We start from the raw sequence: 20,853 nt of genomic DNA on the forward strand, positions 1-20,853 counted from the left end.
AGAAGCTAGGCTGCTCTTAGTGCTTGGTTGTAGCTTGTCCCACATTAGACTTGAGTATTTCCCTGCAGTGGTGATTCCTCAAAACATTTATCTCTAAGTCTTTGGCACCTACCCCTTGGTGAAGACTAGGTGCTCAGAAAGTACGTTTTTGGAATCCCAAAGCAAAGCAGGAGGCGGTTAAGGGGGGCTAACCAGGTTTGGGAAGCCCTGGACATTGCTAACCTGCTATGACTTTAGTCACATCACCAGGGTCCATCAGTTCAGGACAAGTATTTTGCAATGGCAAGATTTCATTCTCTGTATGGCTGAAGAGTATTCCCTAGTGTGTATGCACCGCATCTTTCTCCAATCTTCTATTGAGGGACCCTTGGGATGCTCCCATAATTTGGCTATTGTAAATAACGCTGTACGGAGTAATGTAGAGAATTGTTGAATCACTACATTGTACACCTGAAACTGATAAAACACTGGGTAGTAACTACACTGAAATTAAAAAGAGAAGGAAAGAAAGAAAGAAAGAGAGAGAGAGAGAGAGAAAGAAAGAAAGAAAGAATAAAGAAAAGAAAAAGGCCAAAAATTGTGCCAGCAAAATCTCAGCAGATTTCACTTCCTCAGGGCCTTACATGCTGATGCCAAGGTAATTGGGCAATATTGAGAACCAAAATCGACTCCAAGAGATCTTTTTACAAAGATGCTGTATGGAAGTCCGAAGTGGCAGTGATTCTCCAAACCCCCTCCCACATGTACTGTCTCCACCAGTAAAGCACCATGATGACCCCACCTGACACGGCTGGGTGTGGGTGGGTATCAGGAGAACTCACTCCTACTGCCTTGTGTCTGGGAAAGGTTCTGGGTCTTGCTCATGAGTCTGGGTGTTCAGCTCAAATGGCCACTCAGAGAGAACACTCAGGCTCGGAGCCAGTGGTAGGATTCGGTGGTGACCCTTCAAACTCCATGTTTGTTTCTTTTTCCCAATCACATCTGGCCTTGCTTAGGAAGGGATGTGCCTGAGGGTGTTTGTTTAGCAAAGGGATCCACCAGCTAAGGAGAAAAAGATCGGGGACATAGGGATAGCCTGCCTTTCGTAGTCACTGCCTGATGTGGTTCAGGTCAGGTCAACAGTGTCTGGAGTGGTGGCACCATGTACACATTCTGGGCCTCCTCCCAGCTCACTGCTAGTTAATTATTGGCACGATTCAGTGCATTTGGACTCTCACAGGCTCAAGTTCCTCATCTGGGCAATGGGACCAAAATGACACTTTCCATAAGATGTGTCACATCTGGGCTGGAGTAGATTATGATGATGGTGAAGGTGATGATGGTGACGATATGATGATGTTGGTGATATGATGATAGTGATGGTGTTTGGTGATGATGGTGATGATACGGTGAATGTTGGTCGAGACGGTGAGGATGATGGTGATGGTAATGACGGTGATGGCAGTGATGATGATGAGGATGATGATGATGATGGTGATGGAGATGATGGTGATATGATGGTGATGGAAGTGATGATGACAATGATGCTGATGGTGGTGGTGATGATGATGGTGGTGATGATATGATGATAGTATTGGTGGTGTGGTGCTTATGGTGATGATACAGTGATGATGTTGATAGAGACAGTGAGGATGACGGTGTTGGTGAGGACGATGATGATGATGATGAAGACAGTGATGATGATGATGATGATGGAGATGACGATGATGGTGATGGTGATGGTGATGGAGATGAAGATGATGACGGAGATGGTGGTGGTGGTAGTGATGGTGAGGATAGTTGCTTAGCCCTTAGAGAGCGCTTACTATCTGCCAGGCATTCCTTAAACACTTCACATATGTTGACTTTAATTGCCTCAGCAACCTGGGAACTAGGCACTATCATCCTCCCCACCTTACAGATGACGAGACTGAGGCATACAGAAGATGCACAGCCAGGAGTGACAGGCTGGTGGTTGCCCAGCCTTGGCCGGGATGGCCTTGAGGCTCAGCCCATGTTAGTAACACAGGACTATGTCGCCCTCCATGCTCCCCTGCAGGCAGTGGGAGAGAGGGTGCCTGCAGCCCATGCTGCTTATTCTGGAAAGTTATTACTTTAATTAATTAAACTACTTTATACTTCTCAAAAATTTCTCCTTTTATGTTGTTCTCATGGAAATTCAGAGGCAGGCCATCACGTCCTGAGCACTGAGTCCCTCCTTCTGGCTGAGGTGGCCTCTATGTAATATTAGCACCCATGGGCCTCTAGGTCATCCATTATTGACGTGTAGAGGTCAGCGAGCTCAGGTCCTCGGGCGCAGGTACGCTCAGGTGAGAGGGAGGGAAAGAAGCCCAGGTGGTCTGGACTATTCAGAAATTTCTTTTCTTTCCGCCTTGGAGCACACATGCTAAAATTGGATGCTACAGAAACTTCTCTGCATCCCCACTCCAGGGGGAAAGTATTTTGCATGCCTCACAGGCGATAAGAGCCAAGACAGCAAGTGACTGAAGCTGCTACAAGCTGGGGGTTGTTATTCATGCCACGGGTGGACGGGGGGCATTTTCATCCATCCTTATTACTGTTTAGAAAGCCCCCCCCCAGCATCTAGGGGAAAAAAAGGTAAAACAATAATAACACCTCCCTAATTCTCAGATTCACGTAACCTCTCCCTTCGCAAAATGCCCAGCTGTCTGATTCCTGCCAGTTAGAATGTTCTAGAATCAGACTCTTGCCCCACCTCTGTGTGATCTGGGACTCACCACTAGCCCTGTTGCAAGTGCACCTGAAAAGTCCTCTGTCCTCTGCCACTGGGGCAGAATGGCTTCCAGCCCCGGCGCTCTGCTGCTCGCTGCTCCTGAGGCCCAACCAGGACACTCTGCGTGAGACTCAGTTTCCTCCCCGGTCTGACAGGAGGCTGGAACTGCCTCGGGCTGCCATGAAAGGCTGTGGGGGTAGAGTGGCTAATCCTGCCAGGCGCATGAGGGATCCCCGAAAGAGCGCACCCCCACCCCCGGTATGGATCTCGGGCAGGAAGTGGTCTCAGAGATCAGGCGGTCCGAGGTTTTCACTTCAGGGTTTGGAGCACAGAGCCTTGCCACTTGCTCCTCTGACTCTGACCCAGCGCTCTGAAGGTGAATATTGTTCTCTCCCCTCAGCAGGATCAGACAGGGCTCTGCCCTCAAAAGAGCACTTCCTGTGTACATGGCTGGCACTCTCTAGGGAGATCTTCATGCCTTCTCGCTGTCATAAGTCTGAGTATTCTTTTTTTTCTATTTTTCAGATAAAGAAACGGTCTCAGAGAGGTTAAGGAATTCCCCCGAGGTGGCACAGCTGGTAAGTGGCAAAGCTGGGATTCAAACCCTGCTCTCTGTGACTTCAGAATCTGTGCTCTTAACTGCCTGCCCTCTCTGCCTTGAACTGTGTTGAAATGGTTGTCCCCCCCACCACACAAGTCGGGGAGACCTGTGACCCGGGTTTTGTATCTCTCGCTATGCCTCCTGCGGTACCCAGGACACAGTAGGCTCTCCAGACATCCGGGATGTTTCGAAGGCGGTCCTTTCTAATCCCCGGCGGTGGGGCAGTGCTCAGGGGATGGGACGTTCCTCTCATCTTCAGAAAGTTCTGCTTAACCAAGTGCGTTCCCTTTTTGCCACATTCAAACACATCAACAGGTCGCCAACACGTACGGCACGAGAAATGCATTCTGTGCCTGATGATAAAGCCTGTCTCCTGTCGTACAGGCAGGCCATACGGATAGATTATTTTGACAGTGGACGTGTCTTTGTGACTCAGAAAGTAGGACACTTGACTTCTCAGTGAGAAGAGGGGAGGGAAGGTGGCGGAGGTGGAGTCCAACGTGGGCCTGACGCCAGCTCGGGCCCCCAGCGCCCTCCTCCCACATGCCCTTGGTGGCCTGCGGGGGGCTAACCCACTCCCGCTGCCGTTTCTGCAGCCTCACCGGGGCTCGTGGCTCGGACCATCCCTGTTTTCTCCTGGTCCCCCTGCTTCTCCCGCCCCCTCCCTCCCGTCCTGAGAGTGCCAATCTCCACTTCCTCGTCCTTGAAACCCACTCTGTTGTTTTCACAAGTTTTCCTAGAACCTGTTTGTGAAAACGCTTTGAGAACGAACAAGCCCCATTTAGTAACGTGACCGCAGATTAGCTGCCTGATTAGGCCTCTGGAGCTCTCAGAGAGCACCCGGGGCGGGGGCGGAGTGGGTGTGACTTGGCTTTGCAAACTAGCTTCCGGGGGTGCTGAGACCCAACGGCGGCCGGCCTGGGGGATCGCCCCCACCACCTTGCCCGGAAAAGCGGTTGAAGTAGCAAGTTTCTGCTTGGGGAAGACTCGAGTTTCAAGAAAATTTGAAAACCGCTAGCTAAAAAAATGGCCTCGTCCTGAAGTCTGGAGAGCTGGTTCTAGGCATGGCTCTACCATGTGACACTGTGTGAATTTAAAAAAATATATATTTTTTCTATTTTATTTTGTATTATTATTTCATTTTATTGCATGCGTGCATATTTTTTTTTCTCTAATTTTTTTTTTTTTTTTTTTGCTAAGTGTGCTCCCATTGCTGGGCCTCAGTTTGTCCATCTGTGGTTTCCCAGCCAGAGCGGCAGTGAGGTTTTGATGATACTCACACAGATGCTCCTGTTCCTGAGTTGACAAAGAAAAGCCATCAGGACAGGGAACTGAGAAGGGGGTGGTATTTGATAAAACAACCCCACCCTGCGTGGGTACCCTGGTCGGGACAGACCCAGAGCCACACACACACACCTGTGGGACACTGAGCCCCTCCATCCCCATGACTGACATTCCCCCCTTCCCTGGAAGTCACCGCGAGGCTCCAGACTGTCTGGGAACCAGGCCTGTGCACCCCACCCAGCAGAGCCAGGTGTCCCCGTCCCACGCTGTGTGCCCCACATCCTGCCTCGGCCACAGAGGACCGACCCTCTGGGGCAGGACCCACGCCTGCATGCCGCAGCTCTCAACAGCTGCACAGATGCACAGTGTGGTTTTATGGTATTTTTGGTTTTGTTGTTTTTTTCAAAAGCCAACGGAAGTCTGTAGGCCGAGCTCGGCCTTCCCTTCCTAAAGGTGGCTGATCTGCCCAGTTGGAGACAAAGAGGCCCCCAAGACAAGGGTCCGGGTTGAGAGGGCACCTGCCCTGAGCTGCACGCTGCCCTGGGCCATCCGTGGGCGGGGCTGCCTTGAGGTTCTCAGTGTCGCCATCCCATTTCCCATATGAGGACCCTGAGACCCCACGATGATCAAGGACCACCCCCTTCCACCTCTTCCTATGCACAAACCCACAGGAATCTCTGCTTTCTGAGCTCTGAGCACTTTCACCCTACCTCTGGCTCGCACATATTGTAGGAGCCCACTGTTGTCCCCTGCATGGGGGACGCAGCAGGCAGGGTCATAGGTGACATTTCTGCCTTCCTGGTGCAGGGAGACAAAGCCAGAAAGAAGGAATTTGTATACAATGAAGTGTCATCTTGTGATTAAGTCTGTGATGGGAAGTGCAGTTGAGCCTGGGGACAGTGACAGGTATGCTATTTTAGTGTGATCAGGGAAGGTCCCTCCAAGGAGCGTTTTTGGGCAGAACCATAAATATAGCCAGGGAGCAAACGATGTGGATTCTAGGGTAAGAACATTCTACGCAGGAGAGAACAGCATGTGCAAAGGCCCTGGGACCAACATAGCTACCAGCCTCAATTGTCTTCTCCATCTGCCTCCCTCCACATGTCTGCAGGGGTGAGGTGGGTGATTGTGGCTGTGTAGTGAGAAAAATCGAACGGAACTGAACGGGGCAGAAGGAAGGTGTGTATCTAATAGGAAACTACTTGTCTTGTTCCTTAATAATTGCACTGTCCACTCTTGGGTGACATTTGAAATAGTTCCATACTTCCAATTGTTCCTTGCTTTGTATTTTTTCTCAAACCACATGTTTGAGCCAGACTCTGTTCCACTACTTCAGGCTTGTTTTTCTAAGGCGGACAGGAGCCTGGATTTCAAAACAACAGACACAGAGCAAGAAATTGGCTGGTGCTGTACCACAGACCTCAATCTGATCTCAGGAGAGGGAAGTCCCATCAGGCAGAGCCTGGGGTGGGGGCGGGGCTAGGGCAAGGGCCAAGGCAGACACACGGGTGTCCCGGCAGGGCCATTAGTGGGCTGTGATCTCGGGCAGACTCATCCTGCCTAGGGGTTACTTCTCCTGCGATCTGTGAGGATACTGACCCCTGTCTGGCACCTGCTGGAACATCTCATGGACCAGGTGTGCTGGAAGGAACATATTTAGAGAGTTAGGGACTCCTGGTTCTAGTCTTAGAGCCAACACAGAACTCATACACAGTTTGGGGCAAGTCACGTCCCCTCCCTGAGCCTTGGTTTCCGCACCTGAAAAAGGAAGCAGAGAGACATGGTCCTCCCTATGTTCCTATGTGATCCTGAAACACCACAAGCCTTTGCCTCCGAAGCAGGCAGCAGCCAGGCATTGAGACAGAGCCTTCCAGCAGCTCCCCTTTGATAATGTAGGCCTGGGGCTCTCAGCAGAGGGATGCCCAATGCCAGGGGCATGACCTTGGCGGTCCTGCCTCGGGCATTCAGTTAAGAAATTCAAGCAGCCGTCACCTCTCCCTGATCTGGACTCTGTGGCTGTGGCACCAGAAATTCATTTCCAGGAGCAGAGGAATGTCTCTCTTTGCTTGGGGCCCAGAAGGACTTATTAAGTGTTCCATTAACTGAATCTCATTCAGCTGGAAAAAGAATAATCAGAAAGCTGTTCTGCCTGGTTACTGGCCTGTGAACCCCTTGAAAGTTTCCCAGAAGGAATGCTCCAAAAAGCTCCCATACATAAGACAGCCCAGCCCTTCCTGCTCTCTCCCTGAGGAGCAGGCAGCATGGCGGTCGACCAGCAAGCCCATTGTGAGTCAGCATCATTGGTGCATCCCTCTGTCCATCTACCCATTAAGCAGGCCCCCATGTGGGTACAGTACCAGAGAACTTGAACTAAATGAGACACAGCCTATGCTCTCAGTGGCAAGTCAGGCTCTGTCTGACCACCTTCCTGGTTTGGTCGAACTCCAGAGAGTTCATGGCTGAGCTAACTATCAAGGTCACAAAAATGTAAACATTCAGAAATGTTCTTCTCTCTGTGTTAATCTGTCTTCTACAGTGTCTGCCCCAAATGCATTGGCTTGGCTTTCTTCAATCACATCAAATTCTCTTTTGCTCCCTTCCTTCCAGTACATCCTCATCTCACAAGGATTTGGGGGATAAGGAAGGGGAGGAATCCAGGGAAGCGTTCCTGGGCAGGTGGCACTTGAGACACACAGTTCACCTGCTGGGGGACCTGTGGGCCAGAAAAATCGCTCCATCAGCAAGGGCATTATCCTGATGATAAAATATAGCGTTTTGTAGCAGACAATAAGTGAGACATCTTTTGGTCCCAGAAAGACATTACCTCATGTTTTACAGTCATTTGCTGCAGGCGCAATGCTGAAGAATGATCCAGATGAAGGACTGTGGGGCCTTGCATTCTTAGCCTGCCCAGTAAGACCCCTGGGAGTGCCAGAGACCCGTAGAGTAGTGCTCTTGACAATAGGGTGGTATTGAAAATGCCAGGATTGGAATCCTAAGTCTGTCACCTACTAATCGTGAGATGAGGTAAATTTGCAATTGCTCAATGTCTTTTAACCTCAGTTTTGTTACCTGTGAAATGGGATAGTACCTACCTTTCAGATGATTATTCAAGATTATATAAGATCGCTGTTCTAGGAACACGGTGGGGAACAGAGTCTACGAACCTAGTTGTCAAGAACTAGTTGTATGGAGAATCTTCTCAGCTGTTCCTAAGTATATCATGTTGGAAAACAGCTAGGTGAAATGCAGAGTGTGACAGACATCATGATTCAGGGTGCAGACAGTGCAGGGATAGTCTCTCCAAGGAGGTGACTTGGGACCCAGTATCCTAAGTGATGGCTAGTCTCCAGCCTGCCCACAGGTCCTGTGCTTGTCGTCTTGCGGAGGGCACGTGGCTGGTGAGTAGAGTGACCAAAGAAAAGGCGTGGAGAGTGGAGTCAAAGTAGGCAAGGACCGGGTCTAGAAGGATCTTGCAGGGCTGTGTCAAGAGCCTTGGATTTCACTTCTGGCATGAAGGGAACCTCTGGAGACTTTTGGGTAGTGGGAGGCATGCTTGGAGAGGACCATGGAGGGACTGGAAAGCTACGGTCCTGACTGAGTTTATCCTCTTCCCCTCTTGCTGACTGAGAAGCTAGCCTGTTGGTGTGTCACGGATCCTGGCAGGTGCCGTGAGGCTCCGGGATGCGGGCAAGGGCTGTTGTGAAGAGCAGGTTGTGGAGGAGATCTCCTGCCTCTCCCCCCCGGAGCCAGGGCTCTGAGTTACCCCTTCGAAATCTGGGGGAAGATGACAACTCAGTCAACACTCGCAAATTCAGAGCTCTGGAAACAGGAAGGAGTGAAGGTTTTGGGGGCCGGCCCCAGGTCATGGCTTATCGGGAGGCCCTCATCTCTCTATGTGTACCTGTCAAATGGAGAAAATTTGCATCCAGGCAGAGCTGTGAACCTCGTAAATACAAGTTGAGTCTGAAGACAGTGCGCTTATTATCTGCATTAGCCAGAATATTTTACTTGAGGCAAATTATGCTGAGAGACTGAGCTGGTCTTTGGCAATAATTTAATACAGGTTCACTACAGGAATGATAATTTATAATAGTAATATTTCACAAGGCAGCAGTCTATAGGATAATGTCTCTTAATAAGCCATTAAAGAGATAACGTGCTCCAAACCAATGATCGATTACACTGTTGTTCCAGGCAGAGTGAAGTCCAGATTTAGTTGAGGTGTACCGTTCTGTGAGCCGGGGGTCTATGGAGTCAGTCCCTCCAAGTAAAGGCTGCTGGCTTGGGTCCCTCGATGCTGGGGCACGTAGCTAGCGGGCCACAGGACTGGCATTGACAGGCAAGTGGGGCGCCCCTGAAGGTGAGTGCCCCTGGCGGGGGAAAGGCTCACCAAGGCAGGAACGTGGGCCCTTCTCCCAAGACCGCTGAGTGGTTTAACACCACTGCCAACAGGAAATGGCTTGGCCAAGCCAGGAGCAAGTGTCCCACGGTTTCCGGAGAGTGATTCAGGGCAGCAAAGAGAAGCCTCACCCAGAGCAAACACTCCGTGAGTCCTCCCAATTCTTGGTATTTAAAGTTCAAATGTCCACTATGTCACAGCCGCCGCTCTACGTGTCCTTATCGCCACGTCCCCGGTAACGTGGCCACCAGCCCCCGGGCTCCCGTGTGCTCATGGAAACAGATGTCCGTGGCGATACCCTGACACATCCTGATGTAGTTTCCTCTGGAAGTAGCTCACCCTGAGATCAGAGCAACTTTGCTGAAGTCTTAAAGAAGTGCAGTTGAAATTCTAACAAACCAACACGCAGCAAAGAGGAAGCGAGCTCAGCCCAATGGTCATTGTTCTGGGTTTTTGATTATTCCCTTTCTTGGCAGAACATAGCCATGTTTGATATGTAGCTCTGACACAGACACAGACAGACAGACAGACAGACACACACACACACACACCCTGACCACCCGCCAGTGTCACCATCCTGGTGAAAGATGCTGTTGGTCACTCACTAAGGCAGGGAAGGAGAAGGTGTGAAGGGGCAGGACCCCAGAAGTCCAAAGAAAGGAGCAGAAGGAAGCATGTGGGATGCCCTTTCTCGGGATCTGGTCCCTCAACCCACCCAGTGCTGTATAACTAGAGGGAGCAGTGGCTTATCTCGGTGTCCTTCCCACACAAGCCCGTGTGCTCCCTGCATTGGCCCAGGACACACAAAGACAAGGAACTCTTCGTGGGGTCCCTCAGCTGGCAAAATAGTCTTTCCTTTGCCATGACTTCAGCACCACCCAAATCAGGGGAACCCCCCCTTTTTTTCTGCGGGCAGAGGTGGGGTCAGTCTGTGCAGATGCGGTCCTGACCCCTGACCACATTACCTGCCTCGCATATTGTGTGGATGTCTTCAGACTCTGAATTTAGCACAGCTCAATCTACACACATAAGAAGATTTGCGGATTTAAATTCCTTTTGTGCGGCTCAAAATATGAAAATATATCCACTGCTTCTCATATGACCCTAATCCTGCTTAATCACGTTTCTCAGACGTGCTTCCCCAAAGCGCCGCTCTGAACCTTACTCCCTCTTTGTGCTGCAGGGAATCTCTGTTTTCCCTTCCAGCGAGCAAGAAGTACCCGGGTAAGGAGAGGAGGACGGTTGAGCCCAAGAAAGGGGCTCTCTCCAGTTGTCAGCGCCCCCTGGGTGTGGGGGACCTGGGCCGACAGATGGTCAAGTCAGCACCGGAAGGAGTGGGGAAACTGATCCCGATGGAGATGGGCTTCCCGAGGCACGAGGATGGAGACAGGGCTGGTCTCAGGCTTCAGGGGCCGCATGTGCACCCCATCCAGTCTGGCTTCGTGATGCCGGTTGCATCACTACTGTGTGCTGCTCACAAACCATCAGCAGTAGCTCCCTGATGCCTGTAGCCCAAAGCCCACGTTCCTAAAGACTCTGAGAGCTGGCCCCACCTACTCAGGGCACCCTGATTTCCCTAACTGTGCCAGGCGTCCCCATCAGCACGGCCACCACGACCCTGCATTTTACGAAGCTCTCTGCTCTACTCTACCCTCTCCACCCCACTTAGTCTCCACAAACACCTCCTCCACGGAGCCTTCCCTCTTCCTCCCAAGTTGCTGGGGTTCTTAGCCAGTGTTCACGCCTTGGAGGTGCATGTGACTTGGGAGAAGACAGGTCCGTGTGTGAACTGTCATGTGCTGGATCCTGGAGCTGGCCCAGTCTGGCTTCCTTAGCTCGAGGCGAGGAGAGACACATCACTGGGTGTGCAGGGCAGTACAGGTGTCCTCACAGGTGAGAGGTAAGGGCCAGGTAAGAGATGCCTAGGTGAGGGGCCAGCCAGAATAGCACTGAAGAGCAGACTCGGGAATCAGCCCAGCCCTTCCTAGCCCTGTGACCCTGAGAAAGTATCCTGAGACCATGGGCCTCAGCTTTCCCATCTATAAAATGGGACTGATGGGTACCACCTTCCCCATAAGACCTGCGACCGCCTCTCTCACACCCTGGCTAGTGCCTAAGAAGTTGTGTCGTCTCAGAGTCCAAAGACCTCCCCACTGCACAGCAGAGGGACAGGTACCTGTCCCAAAGATCCTCTGGGCCCCTTCCAGGAACCCAGCACAAAAACGTGCCAGATACTGAACTGCCAGATGGGCAGACTGTGCGTGGGGAAGATGGGGAGGCGGTTGAGGCTGCCAAGCCATTATCGAGAGAAGGAGGAGCCCCCGCCAGTGTTAGAGATGTCCTGTGGGCTTTTGTCCCCCTTACAGAACCATGAAGATTCTCTCTGACAGCTCGATCCTGAAGCCGAGCAGGAGTCAGAGGGCCGGCGAATGGGAGAGGGGGGTGAGTCAGTGACAGAGAGGGGCTGCACGGTGGCTGGGGGTCAGGCCGCAGCCAGCACTGGGGGCAGCCGTGGGCTGTAGGGGCCTGGCCCTGTGGCTTGCCCACACCAGCTGCTGCTTCCTGTGGGAGGCGGGGCCGGGAGGTGGCTCCGGTTATCACCAGGGAGCCTGGGGCCCCCTAGTGGGTCCTGGAATGTGGGGAGCCTGGAGCCTGAAGAGAGCCTAGGAGGAGCCTCTGGCTCTGGGGCTGGCACGGGCCATTTCAGTGGGAGACCTCCTGATAGGTGAGTTCCCGGGCAGCAGGGCTGGGAAGTTTCCAGAAAGATCAGCTACCCAAGGTGGGAGGGGAGCCAGGGCTCTGGGCGTCCAGCTGGCCCAAACCAGCTCTTCGCATGAATCCTCTGAGGCTGCCAGGGCCATTCCTCGAGGTGCAGGGCAGGACCCTGGGGCCACCGGTGCTGCCCAGCAGGACGCAGATGGTGTCCTTGGGGGGGGGGGGCGCAGGTGGCAGCTTGTGAAAGGGGTATTTATAAGGATGTAGTTGGGCAGAGAAGCCACGGAGACCGGACCATCCCTACGGATGGAGACTGTGGAATGTTTTGAGCTCTAGGGCTAAGGAGGCAAGAGGATGAGATCAGAGATGTTGCTAAGACCCCGAGACAGAGCCAGTGTAGGCGGGGAGAGGCCAGAGCCCCCAGCGTCTGCCCCCTTTCTCTCCAGCCTCCCACCTGCGTTCCCACGGGCCAGACCCACAGGAAGCCTGGCAGAGTGGGACCCTGTGCAGGCCCCAAGGCCAGCCCCTGGGCACGGAGCAAGGTGGGAAAGGCGGAGCGAATACCAGATGCCCAGCTCCCTGCCTAGCCCCCCGAAGACTTGGGTGCACCTGTTCAGCAGCCCCGACAGGCAGGGGAAACAGGGATGATGCGGGGAGGTGCCATCTCCTCAGGCCTGACTTTGTGTCCTACCAGTGTGGCTTGGGCAAGCCTCGACCTCCCTGAGCCTAATCTGGAAACATCACTGTGTCAAACCCCGCTGGGGCCACCTGAGGCTCCCAGGATGTGGCCCCAGCTCGCCTGCCAGCTCCATCTTGCATCTTTCTCTCGGGCGTTCTGCTTGGCTTGGTCTTCTCTCTTTCAGTTCCTTCAGACTCACCTGCTGTTTCCTGCAGACCTCTTGCCCCTGAAGCTTCCCCAGCCCAGAGGCTCTTGTCTTTTCTGCCTAGTTACCCATCTGCTATGCAGGCCTCAGACCATTACCACTTCCTAGGGATACCTGCTAGCTGTATCCGATGCGCACTTCTCTGTAATGCTGAAGATGGTTGCACCAGTCAGGATTCTCTAAGGAAAAAGTTCCCATAGAGTACAGGTATATGCATGTTTCAGGAACCGGCTTATGTTTTGTGGAACGGGTAACTTCAAAATCCATAGGGCAGGACAGTAGGCTGTAGACTCAGGCAGGATTTGGTTTCTCTGCTACAGTTTTGAGAGAAAATTCTTTCTCTCAAACCGTCAACTGATTAGACGGGGCCTACCCACATTTTGGCAGATCATCTCTTTCACTTAAAGTCAGCTGATTATAAGTGGCCACCAGATCTATTAAATGCCTTCACAGCCGCACCTAAACTAGTGTTGGACCGAACAACAGGGCACCATGGCCTTGCTGAGTCGACGCATAGAACTGATCCATCACGGCCTTTCTCAAGTCTTCCCCGTGATTCCTTAATAATCTCAGCCTCGGCCCCACTCTGTAAGGTCAGGTTTCAGGAGGGCCCAGCAGTGGGCAGAGCGGCTGCTGCCTGGCTGTGCCCTGCAATGGTAGGGTGAGAGAACCACGGGGGGGGAGAGGATCGGCGGGGGGCGTGGCGGGGCGCGGATCAGAGTGACGTGTCTGTCTGGGGCGCTGTAACCGTGTGTGGTGAGCACTTCGCTTGGCACAGGCTGCGCCTTCCTGCTGCACCCCACCCCTCCCCCCCCCCAGTGGACACACCTGCATTTTAGTTCCTCAAATGTACGGTGACACCAGGGCAAGGTGAAATTCCCCCAACATCCGTGTTGATGTCAGCTATCTTTGACTGAAGGTCAGGATCACTCTAGACACTTTCCTAGATCCATAAACCCTTAGCACTGATCCCGAAACGTGTTATATATTCCATATTCTAGGTAACACTTTTATAATGTGGGGCTGCCTGCTGTCCGTTTGGAAACTGACCATCAGCGCTAACCACATTGTATGCGTTCGTTTTTTTCTCTGAACAGAGTCTGGGGTAAGCAGGGGCTGGCCTCGTTGTCCCATTGTATGGAGGACGAACCGAGGCCCAGAGATGTGGACTGGCCTAACGTCCTGAGGTGGCGCTGTGTCCCTGTGGGACCAGAGGGTTGCTGCCCCAGGGAGGAGGCTGTCCATCCCCCGGGAGGCACAGGGAGGAGAGAGGCCTCGGGGTCAGCACAGCTGCTGGCTGGGTTAATTCGAGTCCTGGTTTTGACTCTGGAAGGAGAGAAGCAGCCACTCCCCCCTCTACAGTGTCGGGGAGCCTGTCACCCCTATTCAGCCTGCGTGTCCGGGCCCCTCTCAGGTGTCCCCTCAGTGTGACCAGGCTCCTATCAGGGGATGTTTTGTGCCAGCTCCAGGGTCCGGTTGCAGCGCGGCTGGTCCTTCCTGGCCCAGGGGAAGAGCAAGGCATCGAGGGCGTCCAGGGCTGGGCCGGGCCGCGGGGAACCGGCTGCCAGCTTTGGGGCTAACTTGGAGCGGGTGGAGCTGAGCTGCAGTGAGCCCACTGGGAGAGAGCCAGACAAGCAGGGAGGGCTCACGCTCGCCCCATTGGGACTGCCCTGTGGGGGCCCCTCACCTCGCTTGAGGCTCAGATGCCAGGCTCAGGGCAGGGCAGACCCCTGGACACCCCCCACTGGGCTCGGCCTCACCTGCCACCCCTCTTCATCACTTACCAGTGGAGGGTTTTGGGCAGGGAACTTGACCACTGGGACCTCTCTTCCCGCCTCCAAAAGATGGAGGCGATTCCTGGTTCCAGCACCATGATTGTTGTGGGCTCCGGGCTCTGATCCACTGTCCTGCTTTGAATAAGGTCCACCAGAGAGAACCCCTCCTTGCTGTTAAAAGATCACCTCTTGCCCTGAGGCCCCTTCAGAGGCAAGGGCGGTGTTTACCCCCCATTTATAGATGAGGGACTCGAAGCTTAGGCGGCCCAGGTTTCGTCCCCGGGGTCACACTACCAGGGGCTCAGGGACTTCGGACTTTCCTGCAGGGCCTCACCCCTGGCAGAAGCGGCTGGACCAGCTCTCAGACCTCGCCACCTCGGCCTCTGCTGGTTCTTGCTCCGTTTCAGCTTAGTTGGAGGCACCTTCCGAGCTCCTTCCTGGGGAAGTGTAGAAACTGCCCGGCTGGGGGCAGCTTCGTGACCAGAGAGGTTCTATCTCTGAGAACAGACATGCACTTGGACTCCGGGGCCTGGTTCCCCTCTCAACTCTGGCGCCTTATCTCTGGGTCATCGGAGGAGTCACTTCCCCTCTCTGAGCTCAGCTTCCACATCTGTTAGCAAAAATGGGACAGAAACGTAGGGGTGGGCGTGTCGGTGCTCCGTGCAGGACACTGAACCCACGGCGCTAATAACACCCAAAATTCAGGGAGCACTCAGGGAGTGCCATGCACCTCTCTGTGCCACTGACCTACCTTGACTCATGTTTTTCTCGATCCAACCCCGGGAAGTAGGTATCATACTTATCCCCAGGCTATGGATGAAGAAACCGAAACAGAAACTTGTAGCAAAAGGATTAGATTCCGGGGATCTGGTGCTTGTAAATTTATTGGAAAGGTGACAGGAGGGGAGTCCTTGTCCCGTGGCTCCAGGCTGAGGTCAAGAGCCGAGAAACTACAGGAAGCCAGCCCGGGGGTGAGGGAGGCAGGTGGTTCTGGGTCCAGGACTCAGACCACGAAGCAGCCTCCACCGCTGTGGGAGGGAGGACGGCCCTGCCTCCCTTTTGCCTGCCCAGCGATTACTGGCTGAATCGCTGCGGTATCCAGAGCCCTACAGGCAGGGGAAGCTGGGAAATGTGGTTTCCAGACTTTCAGGCCCTGCTGTAGGGGAGAGGACACAGAGGAGGGAGGAAAGAGTCCTCACACCCCTAGACTATATCCAGCCTAAGGGGCCTTGTAAGCTGCAAGAAACGGGATGTCCCAGTGCCCCCCATGCAGACACGGTAGGCACTCTGAACAATAACCTTTGCACAGAGTACTTGGGCCACATGGACTGCAACAGTACTCTGCTAGCCTCTAGCCTCTTCATTGCTTTGGGGCCCCTTCCCTGCAGGTTCTCAGAGGTCATGGCCAGTAGAACGGCAGGCGGTACCTCAACGGATGGAAGCCACTCGTGCGGCCAGTTGGGATCATCATTGCCTTAATGCCCCTTGGTGCTTTCATGCCTGATTTCATTTGTTCTTTTAAATAACCCTGTCAGGAAGGCAAAGCAGGGCTTCCGCTGGATTTTTTTCCTTTATCTCTCTCTCTCTTTCTCTCTCTCTCTCTTTTTTTTCCCCCAAATGAGGGCCTGGGCCTGGGGGAGGGCTGAGAATTGACATTTATAACCAACCCTGTGCCAAAGACTGGCTGATTGCTTCTGTGCACGTCCTTTCAATCTACCGGGACCCTCGGGGGTGGGCGCTTTTTCATCCCACTTCTTGAATTCAGAAACTGATATCGGAGCGATGGAGTGCCTTTCCCAAGAGCCCACAGCTGGGAATGGACGGAATCAGGATTTGAACCCTGGTCTGTCTGTGCCATTTTCTCTTCCATCAGCTGTTGACCATGACCCGATAGCAGGTGCCTCACAGAACCGGACCAGGCAGATGCCGCATGTCCAGAGAAGAGGTCGGGGCTGGGTAGCCATGCAGGAAAGAATGGCTCTTCTGTGACAGAAGGCTTGACCCTTCCAGACAGTTCTTATCCCATGCCACCCTGGACCACCATGTGAAGCAGTCAGGGCACCCAAAGCCAGGACAGAGGGGATCCCATTTTCAAGAACCGGAAGGCTCCCGGGTGCCGGATCCTCATCACTGCTCATCGTGTGCTCAGGATGGGTTGAGCTGGGAAGTCATCCTCGCTGCGTGTCCTGAAGCTGGTGTGTGTGGACGCCGCGTGAAAGCAGATGGAGCTGGGGCGGGGGCAGGGAGGTCATGGCAGACGAGCGAGGCTGCAGCTGCCACCCTCTGCCTGTTGATTTGCCGCCCTCCTTCCCTCCATCTGCTCGCTCGGCCGCTATGAGGCCATTTGTTTGGCACCTGTGGGGCTTCTCTGGGCCTGCCCTCTTCTCCAGATTTTCTGAGATCCCCCCACACCCAGGACTCCAGGCCGGGCACCGGAAAGACCCTGTGGCCTCCATGTCCAGCAGTGGCAGAGGCCTGTAGACCATTCCTCCCTCCAAGAACCGAAAAAGTGGAATGAGCTAGAAACCCAGCTCATGAAGAGGACAGCTACAGCAGCCAGGAGGTGAGAGGCGAAGATCCACGAGAGGAAGGAGATGAATGGGGGGAGCTTGATACTCCAGCTCCCTCCCTGCTGGAGGGCTGTGCTGGCTCATAAAAGGCTCCAGAAGCAAGTGGAAAGCAGCAGCAGCAGCTCAGTGTTGGGCCATCTCACAAACTGGGAGTAAAACAAATTAAATTCAATTAAAAATAGAACTCAGGACCGCCGGGTCAGCCTAAACCTAAGCGACCAAGAACCTGGAGCAAAGGGAACCACAGAGAAAAGAAGAAATACTCTGCATCCCTTCTTCCTTCTAAGCATCTGTCAGTAGTTCAGCTGCCTGGGACCAGAGCCTGAGAGACCAAGCTGCAAATAGCAGCTGAGAGACTAAAAAGCTAGACTCAGCTTTGGATAACCTCGCGGGGCAGGGGGGATCAGAGGTGAGAGCACGCAAGGAAGACAGGCCTTGGTAGACATCCCAGATAGCCTTAAGAAGGGCCGTAGTCTGTAAGTGGTGGTAAACCAGAAACAAGGGGGGGTAAACCGGAAATAACCAGTCTCTGTGAAAACTGAAACATGGCCCCAAGGCACCTGCTCACCACCTGGAACAAAGTCACATGTCCCGGCTCCTCCTGCTGACCAGGAGAAAGCACCTTCCTCTCTGAATAAGGACAGCCTGCTCTGGAATCTCTGGACTTTTAGCACACAGTATGCACCATTGCCAGTCATGCCATGGGACAGAACCAAATGACCAAAGGGAGGTAAAGAGAGAAAACAGACAACAGAAATAGACCCACATGTTCCCCAGATGTCACAAGGTGCAGACAGAGTCTTTGAAATAATTGTAGTGCATAATTGCAGGAAGAGGGACAAGGTGGGGAATTTTACCTGAAAAGAACAGAGCTTATAAAAATTTTGCTCAGATAGAAATTCTAGAAGTGAGCAATACAGTAACCAAAATTAACAACACCCTAATTCAAACAACAGAAGAGGATGTGAACAAGGTAGGGCCCATCTCAAGAAATTGGAAAGATTGCCCAAAGGAATGACAAGGAGACAATGAAGATGAGAGCAGGTATTAATGAATTACAGGGTTGGCTGTGGCTACACAGAAAGATCCGGGAAAAGGTAGAAGGCTGGGTCAAAGTGCTGGCTCTGCCACTGTCTCACTGTGTGACCTGAGACAAGTTACTTGCCTTCTCTGTGCTTTCATTTCCAATGTCCGGGAAGTAAACATGATTATCCATTTTGCCCAGTTGATGTGAAGATCACGTGGAGGACAGTTGAGGCCCCTCCTTGTTGGATGTGCTGATGTTACTAGCAGCCCTCCTGCAGGAGACTGTGCAGAGAGCTAGGAGGGCATATCCCAGCCTGGGGAGAATTGTGCACCTCAGCAGGTGTGAACATTCAGAAACCCATACTGTTCATTCACCTCATTCCCCAAGCATTTGAAACAGTTCTTCTGTCAGTAGCTGGTCATTGCCAGCATCTCCTTGTGACCAGGTAGGCTTATCTTTGTTAGGGACCTTCTTTAGAGAAACCTTGACTTTCTGGACTCTTGAAAGGGTGCTGATGTGTATTTAACATTGTTCCGGCGACCCCCATAGATGGTCACAGATACATTCTCGGTGCCCACTCCAGGACAGGTGGACCTTGGAGATAATGCTGGGTTCAGTTCCAGACCACCGCAATAAAGTGGATATTGTAACGAAGTGATTTAGAAGAATTTTCTGGTTTCCCAGTGCCTACAGAAGTTGTGTTTATATGGTAGGAATCTATTATATGTGCAATAGCATTATATCTTTAAAAATCAAAGATGGGTACCTTACTTTGAAAATACTTTATTGCTGAAAAGTGTTTACCATCCCCTGAGCCTAAAGCCTGTCATCATCACCAGTCACAGATCATCTTCACAAATACAGTAATGAAAACCTCAGAAACACTGCGAGAATTACCAAATATCACGTGGAGACGCCAAGTGGGCATATTGGGAAAATGCTGCCGGTAGATGTGCGCAACACAGGTAGGGTTGCCTCAGATCTGTCTGTAAAAAGCCCCAATCCGCAGAGCAGGACAAACAGGATATGCTTGTCCTCCAGGATGTGGCTGCGAGACTTCAGCCACTCTGCTGGCGGGACAGGGAGCCGTGTCCTTCCCCCGCTTTGTTTTGCGGGGGCGGGTCTTTCCCCCCTCCCCGTGCACTTGGCATCCTGGACTCAGTTCCGTTTCAGGGAACCAGGGCTGGTGTTGCCTCTGGTGCTACAGGCTGCCTCAGTTACTGGAGCGCAGGGAAGTCATGAATTCCTCGTTTCTCCCCAGGGGCCGGAAAAGAGGGTGGAAGGGTGTTGTTGCTTTTCCTCTGCAGCTTATTTCAAGGCTTTGGAAAACACTAATGGATACCAGCTCAGAAGCCTCTGATGGCCAGTGGGATCCGAGTGCATGCTCTGGTCTCGGAGATGCGGCTCCCAGCATGTGCTGAGTGGACAGAGGGGGGTGTCACGGTTTCCTTGCCTCTGCAGCCCAGCCTTGCCCTCTGTCTCTACTCTCACCCCACCCCAGCACCAGCTGAGACCATGAACACCTCCCTCGAGGAGCCAGGACGTTATCAGGAACCCCTCGTTCAGAACTGTATTTGGTCCGTGTGGTTCAAGAACAGTCATTTATTTGAGTGACCTTGTCTCTGCCTTTGGCTTCAGGATTCAGAGTCATCGAAAGCGTTTGGGGCCATGCTCGTTACGGAGACAGATGCAGTAAGACTGTGTTGCTCTTCTGCTCAGACCCTTCCTCGGGTCCCTGGGTCCCACAGAGCAAACTTGGTCTTGCGTAATGACTTCCACAGCCCCATGTTCTCTGCCCCACCCCCCACACACCTGTTTTTCTTCTTCCCATTGATCCAGGGGTACAGCCCTCGTTTCTCCCAAAGGCATCCTTCTGAAGATGCCTACTCCTAGGCATCTTCTCCCAACGTAGAATCTTCCATGATGTGTCCCAACCACCTGTCCCAGAGGCTGACCCATCACAGGCCCCTAGAAAATAGGTAGTGAGAGAATCAGATGACTGGACAGAGTTTACCTGGTTGAAAGCCCAGAAAAGTGGACAGAATTGGTATTTCTTCATTTCTCAATTGAAGAAATGGTTCAGAGAGGGCAGGCTTACATCTCTGCTCTGAATCGTTGGCCCTTGCCTTTCCCTTCATTCGGTTCTGGATTCCTTCATGCCCTCTGGATACCAGGTGACAGGGCCCCAACAATGAATGAGAGTGAGCTCCTATCCTCACGGGTCTCCCAGCCAGGGAGGAGGCAGATAAGTGAACAGTACTGGTGGAATGGAGCCACCACACTGTGGAGGCCAGGAGAGGACCCTTCTCCTGCCAGGAGAGGGCAGGCCTTTCTCCAGGAGTCAGCACCAGCTGATCCCTGAGGAATGAGAAAGAGCAGGCTGGGTGGATTGGACTTTCTGCTCTGTGGGGTCAGCCTGGGCAGGAGCAGCTGTGACCTGTAGGTCAGTCATATTGCTTCAAGTTTTATATAAGTAGTCTGCTTTACGCAATAAAGGGGATTTATTATCCCGTGTCATCAAACAGTTGAGGTGTGGGGTGGGCTGCAGGTATGGCTAGATCAGGGAGTCAGCACCACTTGTCTTGGCCCTGATCAGCAGTCACCTCTGCCACATGAGCTATTAAAATGGCCAGCACAGATTATATGTTGGCTAATTGAATTTAAATAAAAACAAATTACACAGTAAAAAATAATAATAATAATAATAGAAAATGGCCAGCATGATCCTGACTTTTATATGCAAAAATCAAACAGCCAGAGCAAAATAAAATTTCTTCCCTCCCTACAAGTCAGGGGGTTTAGTGTGATTGGTTGACCTAGGACACGTACCCATCCCAGGACCCAGAGGGCTGGGAATCTTC

The 20,853-nt window shown here is 52.7% G+C and overlaps 1 protein-coding gene across 2 annotated transcripts in view; it reads left to right on the plus strand.

Annotated features, from left to right (window-relative positions):
- The window catches only part of ST3GAL1 (ST3 beta-galactoside alpha-2,3-sialyltransferase 1), an 89,548-nt gene that overhangs the window by 48,560 nt on the left and 20,135 nt on the right, over positions 1-20,853 (plus strand). For both annotated transcript variants that reach the window (XM_044244911.1, XM_044244912.1), the window contains exon 4: positions 3,260-3,312. The gene's annotated coding sequence lies outside the window, so the exon portion shown is untranslated. The remainder of the gene's footprint in view (positions 1-3,259; positions 3,313-20,853) is intronic.

The sequence above is a fragment of the Neovison vison genome, chromosome 4 (assembly GCF_020171115.1).
Source record: "Neovison vison isolate M4711 chromosome 4, ASM_NN_V1, whole genome shotgun sequence".
Classification (NCBI taxonomy): Eukaryota; Metazoa; Chordata; class Mammalia; order Carnivora; family Mustelidae; genus Neogale; species Neogale vison.